The 7,429-nt window shown below is 33.0% G+C and overlaps 1 long non-coding RNA gene across 1 annotated transcript; it reads right to left on the reverse strand.

Moving 5' to 3' along the window:
- Nucleotides 1–6,302: 6,302 nt before the first annotated feature.
- On the reverse strand, nucleotides 6,303–7,429 carry LOC132132829 (uncharacterized). The gene is made up of 3 exons (XR_009429090.1): nucleotides 7,334–7,429; nucleotides 6,667–6,791; nucleotides 6,303–6,536 (listed from the first exon to the last, which is right to left on the reverse strand). It is a non-coding gene; the product is annotated as an uncharacterized LOC132132829 (long non-coding RNA).

The following is a 7,429-nucleotide window of genomic DNA, read 5'->3' on the forward strand; positions in this document are numbered from 1 at the left end:
TATTGATGGCTTAGCTCTTTTTTATAGCAACAACATCAAAAAAAATATTACAGTATATTAATACTTTGTAAATTATTATTTGAAGTAACAAAACCATGGTTAATTTGCAGTTACCATGGCAACAAGAACGATGATTTGCGGTGTTATTGTTAAAACCATGGGTAATTTTCGTAAAAAAAAAAATAACAACAAAAATAAATCTCACAGGAATGTGCCTCAAAGTGATAAATGGGCCTATTTTTTTACCTAAATGATTTATAATTTATTTTAATATATATTAAAAATGTATAAGGTGTGTATTGTAGCTGACACCTAAATGAACACATTACAATTGTTTTATGACTGCAAGTCTTTCTCCTTAAATGCTATTGAGTTTCAAATTTGCGTTTGAGCCCATGTGAAAAAGTAGCATAATTTACCAACCCTATCTCACGGCGGATTCGTACTAATTTGTACGAATTAACCAAGTGGCTAAATCGTACGATATCGTACGAGCTGGGTCGTAGCCTATGAATTCGTACGATTTGTTCATTGCATTTAATAAAAGGCCATCAAGACAAATTCATACTAATTCGCACAATTTAATGTATTGGTTAAATCGTACTATATCGTTCAATTTTTTTTTCACGTTCAATTAGCGTGTCCCACTCTCACGGCAGTTCGTGATTTGGTCACGTAATTAAATCTATCGATTTGGTGGCAGGGACACGTTTATTTCGTTATTTTCGTGATTGCAGCACGCTTTTTTTTAAACTAATGCATTTCAATTGGATGCATCTTTCGTGCAACAGCACAATACTTTCTGATTAATTAATTTATTATTATTTTTCCACAGGACAACAGAAGAAACTGACAAAAACTTTTTTTTAAAAATCGGAGCTTAACTTACTGTAACAAAACTGAGCAACATACTGTATTGCTGGTGACAAAAACACATATTCAAACTTTTTTTGCTGTAAAATGCGCAATGGTTCTTTTTTAACTTTTTTATTGATTATATATATATATATATATATATATATATATATATATATATATATATATATATATATATATATATATTAAAATTACAGAATTCGATATCAAGTCCATGACACATTACTTACGCATTTCACATTTAGTAACAATATAGTTTAAATAAAAAGAACCAAAAAATAAATAAATAAATACAAAAATAAACTATCAGAGATAGGCCTACAGATCTTTTATTTTTTTATTTTTTTTTTACTTTAGACTCTAAAGTTAAAAGTTTTTATTAAGGTTATTGTAAATGCTGATTAAAAATGCGATATCCATACTGTCGTTGATGAGCCGCTGATCGCTGTCAGATTCTGTGATATGAATGTCCGCGTTGGATTGTGGCTAATGGGCTTAGAATGAGCCCCGCTCGGCCCGTGTTCTGGCTTACTGTAATATTTCACCTGTAATAAGACCTTAATAATATAATTAAAATAAAGAAATGAATGAATGAATACAATGATAACATCTAAATAAATGTTGATAGATGTAGCTTTATAGTTTTAAAAATATCAATAAACAGCAAAGAAACCCAGCTTCGAAATAATAACCGAAAAAGACCTAAATAATAATAATACATAATTTATATACAGCGCAGTCACTCCCACCACACGCATCACGCGCTGTGCATCCATCCATTACTCCCAAAGCGTCAAAAACTGAAGCACAGTCAAGCGCCTCTAGCGTCACTGACATGAGAAGTTTATCGCTATGAAATCACGTTCAAGAAGTCTCATTCAGCACACATCGCGATACTTGCCATCAGTTTACAAGAGCCACAGATTGGGTGAGTATTAATAAATATGCTCTTTTAATGCCTGTTATAAAATGTATTCTGTCTTTATTTATTAATGTTTAGTCTCTGTATTATATCGGTCATCCGAGGCTATCTTTGAGTTTCATTGCGTTTAACTTAATGAACAGAGCTGCTAACTGGGGTGATTAAACTATCTGTCACATGAAGTGCCACAGCCCTGGGATCCGTTTTATATCCATTTCAGGTTCAAAGATGTAAGTTGTATTTGTAGTAAAATCATGGTAACCATGACACGTACAATAATAGTTAAAACCCAGTAAACAGGACATTTACCATGTTTTTTTACCACAGTAACTGTAGTTTTACTATGGTATAGTAATAGCACAATAATCACCAAAATAACTATGGTTGTACCACTGTAATGGTAGTGTTTTAATGTGCTTTTATATGACATATTTCACAGTAATCACATTTACTGTACCATGCTTGTAATAACCTTTTTAATGTAAATCCAAAAAAAACTTTTTCCCATCTTGCAGTTCATTCATATTAGTTTATATCTTAAATATTTTGCTCACAGATAACATTCTGTATATAATTCTATTTTATTTTCTCTCCCCTTGTATTTATTTTTTAGCTGAAAAGACGTAAAGGAAGCAGTCACCCCAGTGGTGTTTGTGGAGAGGTATTCCTTCAGAAATGGAGAAGACAGAAAGCTGCAGAGGCAGGTTGGTCTGTGACTGTGATAGTTTGTCCCTTTTATCAAACATTCCTGCTGTTATCATTTGCACAGCATCTGTTGTTTCTTAAACTGTTGTATGGTCCAAATACCCACACTTGCCATCTTTGCACATTTCCTTTATTTGGCCCAAGTGAGCATGAAAATCACAAGTGTGTGTCGATCTTAACATGATAAAGTTAGTTTCAACTTTGTATTTTGAAATAAACTTCTAAATGTCTTTTCAACACTTTGTTTTACTACCAAATTATTCTCAATATCTAATTATTATTATTAATATTTCACATACATTGGAAAGGTTTGCGTGACCTCTTGTGAGATCTCTGCAAAAAGTCTCACCAAAACATGATGCATGATGGGATACACTAAGCGTTGTATAGCGCTCCGGAGCAGTATTGGAGAGGTTTAGTGTGTGTTAAGGACGCTGCGCTTTGGCATTATTAAGACCGGGGACAGTCTTGTGCATGCACTGTCACGTACACACACTCTCAAGTGACTAAGACCTCAACTGTGGGTATTTGGAAAGGGGAAAAGTCTTTAAAATGATCCCTAAATACAGTCGCACATCGAAGTCATGATATTGTACAAGCCCCTGGACAATCTCATCTGACACTATCACAATATTGGAAAATCAGTTGCCCCACACAGTCAGAAAGTTTATATTTGTTCATTGGCTTCTCAATAAATTACTTCAAATAAGCCCCATCAGTTCATGTTCCCCCTATACGTGATCTCCACGAGTGGAAATGCTAGTTTAATGTGTCACGTGATATATATTAAATCTTTGATTAATTTGTCAGAACCAGATCAATTACACTACTGATAACAGTCCTATTAGCATGATTTAATTTTTAAACCAACTCATATGAATATTGCCTGCTATTAATGACTTGCTTTTAATAATGGATGCATTTAACATTTAATCATACAGCATCTTTGCAGAGGATGCTTTCATGGTCTAAAAAAAAACACAGTAATGTAATAATATTTCCTTCCTTTCCGTCTTACAGGATTGCTAGCAGATAACACTGTTCTCCATCATGCACAAGGACTCACCTCTCTAACTCTTTAACCCCCCCCCCCCACACACACACACACAGAAATGGTTTCTGGATCAGTGACTTTAGACTTTGCAGTGGTTTGATTTTTGCAGAAGATGTTACTTTATTTTAATTAAGCTTATAATGAATACATTGTGACCTTCCAGCAACCCATATACTGTACTGTATACAGAACCAGTGATGACAACAATAGTTAAAAATAGTATTTTCATATTGATAAAGCATTGTGTTCTCTTTTTCAAACTTCATACAGTAAACTTTACTTCTGGTGCTTTTATCATAAAAAAGCATCAGTTCTCATCAGGAGTTTTAGTAAAGGACATATTCATGCACAGCCATCCCCTAGTTCCAGTCATGAAGTGAATGATGTTATGGTCAAAGTTATATTTCTGCATTTTTATGTAGCAGGTGTTTGTTTTCCTGAAAACTTTATCTTTCTCCCATTGTTCAGACAATCAGTGTTTATTTGATGCTGTGCTGATAGAGTTTTATAGATGATATTGCACACTTGACATGCATGTCTTCATGATGTTATTTTGTGAGTTTGAAACATTTACATTGTGTTGTATCCCTTTTTGGTCAATAGAATTTTTTAAGAAAATTTATCTTTTTCCAGTTTTCTCTGAAAGACATACTGTATTTATACTGTTATGTTTTTTAATAAAAGTATTTGCATACTGAAAATAGTTAAGGTTTACAACATAACTGCCTTTTTATTCTTCATAGTTTTATTCTTCAAAAACAAGCTTGGTGACAGAGGATGAAGTGCAGTTATATGGGCACTTTGTCTTTAAATGTGTTTGACATATCAATAAATACTGGAAAAGTCTTACAGAATTATGTACTTTCATTATGCTTTATTTCAGTTTTTATAGAGATCAATTGGTAAAGCAAGGCAAATCACAGAAACAAAAAAGTGAATAATCTAATAACTTAAAAATTTAACTTTTTTACTTTATATTAGTAAATGCTCTTGTCTTTGGTCAGAAAAAAAATCTATCTTTTAAATTGAAATGAATCTATCGGTTAGATAAGATACAACTGTGACTGTGCCATTAACATCACATGTGTAGTTGTACATACTATTTTTTGTCAAACTGAATAATAATAATTTCTGTATTTACATTATTGTTGGAAGAAGGTGTAGACGTTAATAAAACACTTTCTAATAGGTAGCAAATTTAAGTTATTGTTAACCAATCTATCCCTTTAGTCGAAAAATTGAAAAAAGTGCTCATGAATGACCATAAGTGGTTAAGGAAGTGTGATGACGCTGCTCAGCTCTGATGTCATTGGCTGTGAATGTCCCTTGTCACCGCAGGACTGTCTGTGGTTGGACTATCTTTTAACCCATATTAAACAGCGCATCATGTTACAAAATAATGTGTTGCTGCTATTATTATATAAGTAATATATTAAGTCAACAATGAAGTGTTTCTATGTTGAGAAAAATCACCTCTTTAGTGAGATCCTAACCCTAACCCTAAGAATAACTTCAATGAACTACAAAAAAACAGCGCCTAGTTTTCCCTTTCCATAGATAGAACGACGGAGGCTTGTGGGTAATGTACGTAGTTTAAAACGTTTTATTAACGAAATGAAATGAATAATATATTTAATGGAAAACTGGACACATAAATATGTTCACTGTGTAAACATCTATGATGTATTTGAGAGGCATGATGAAATTTAGTATTTTAGAGTGAGCAATATTTAAAATGCCTTTATGCCACCTTTCCATTTATTTCTGAAAACTGTGCCCAGTTATTCATTATTTTTCTCATTATTTTATCAGCATAGTATAAGTAGTAATCCTGCTGATTTTTGCTTTGATAGGTTAATTTTACTCTGATTTACAGCCATTTGAAATGTACAGTTTTGGGCTCTTCCGGGGGGTGCTACTGGGCCCCTGGGGGTAGAAGGGCAGTAAAACCTACATGTATGTATTCTCCTCATCATGGACAACAAACTGAGCTGAGTCACATTTATATCTGACTATTTTCACAGATCAATCTTTTCTATTCTTACATCATGGCTATTATACCTTTTGACAGGACATTGTGAGGCCATCCGATGAAACATGGACACAATTATAAAGAAATTATTTATTAATAAAAATAATTAATTAGCAAAAATCAGTATAAAAATGTCCTCCTCACCCCCGTATCTTGCTCCTCACATGCTGGACATCAGTAATGTGCATGCTCTTGGTTTGACTACAGTACAAGATCCACATTGATAATTCCTGCTACATTCTCAGTTATCCCTCAAGTGTTTGTAACAATAAAGCCCATGGCACCATCTTGTAATGCAAAATAATTAATCTCGTAACTCCCTTTATTTCACAAACAATTGGCATATTTGTAACTAAAATATAAAAAATAACTTTTTGGTGTACTGATGTCCCAGATGTTATTAATACGATCAAAAATGTTTATCTCTTAAGTAAAAGAAATTATCCCGATAATTAATAATATGTAGTTTTTCCAAGTCTAAAATAAACACATATGAGCCTACCTAGTAAAATGATGTATTTACCAAGAATCTTCAGAACACAATATTCACCATATTCATTTTATTGAAGCATAGACTATAAAGTTGATAAAGTAGCATCAAGACAAATAAGATTCAAGGAAAATTATTATTTATCATCAAAAATACATTAATCTCATATATTAATCAGTTCACACAAATGAGTGATGAAATGTCCTTAAAAGTCACGCAGTCCCATCCAGTCAACTGTGATACAGATCATGTGATACATATAAGACATGTGATACTGTTTCAGAAAATAATGATTCCTTATCATCACATCTAAACTGGTTTCATCTCCCCATCATGATCTTCTTCTCTCGTGTCTGGAAACAGTTTGTGGTTGATATCCAGCACTGATGTGGTGTAGCTTTTTCTCAGCCAGAGGATCTCTCAGTCCTAACATCCCATTTTCAGACAGTTCCCAGACCTGGTCAAAGTAAAACAAAAAAACACAAACAATTCAGATGAAGTTGTTTAATGGACAGAGAGCTCAGCTTATGTTCTGTGTGATTTTAGCAGTGTGAGCAACTATGACCCATGTAGTATTGTACACTTACCATTCTTCAAGCTGCTTTAAGACCTTTTGAGAAGCTTTTTCTCTAAAGACAATTTACCACATCCTCTCCTTTCACTCCTTTCAAGAGCATAACTTGGTCGAAACCCCTCATTTGGCTGATGAGATCTGTACAAAGTAAAATTGTTAAAATACTGCAATAAACAATTTCATTCAGCAAGAATTGAGAAAAAGTTACAGATTCAAAAGGACTTGCTCATGAAACTCCATTAGCATGTGTAGTTCTCATAGACTCTAGAATTCATCTATTGTTGCAGTAAATGTGTCTTTTTCCTCTAGAATCTTTCTCCAGAGTTAATGACATCTCTCACAAATGTGTTTTAGTCTGTGCAGTGTAAGGCCTGGCTTCAAACCAATCAACTATCAATTCACAATTTATAACACAACATTTACAAAACAATGAGATAATGTCAATTGGTGTTTATATCAACTAAACCACTTTTATGAAACTTGTCTGCTTTTAAGAATAACAGGTGGTGTTTTTTAAAACTTAAGATTAAAAATGTCCCAGTCACACTTTGCTAACATGCTATAATTATAATATCTGTATCAAATAAAATAAAATAAAAAATAAAAAACATTAGAAAGAATAATCACAAGATCATCATAAAGTCCTGTAACACATAACACAGCATTGCTTCAACACACACATACCAGAGGACTTCTGTTTGCTTGAGCACAAGATGGCCTTCTTCATTCCTCATCCTGAGCAAATCATTTCCTTGGTCTTCCTTCTCTTCTGTGAA

Source organism: Carassius carassius, chromosome 49 (assembly GCF_963082965.1).
Source record: "Carassius carassius chromosome 49, fCarCar2.1, whole genome shotgun sequence".
Taxonomy (NCBI): Eukaryota; Metazoa; Chordata; class Actinopteri; order Cypriniformes; family Cyprinidae; genus Carassius; species Carassius carassius.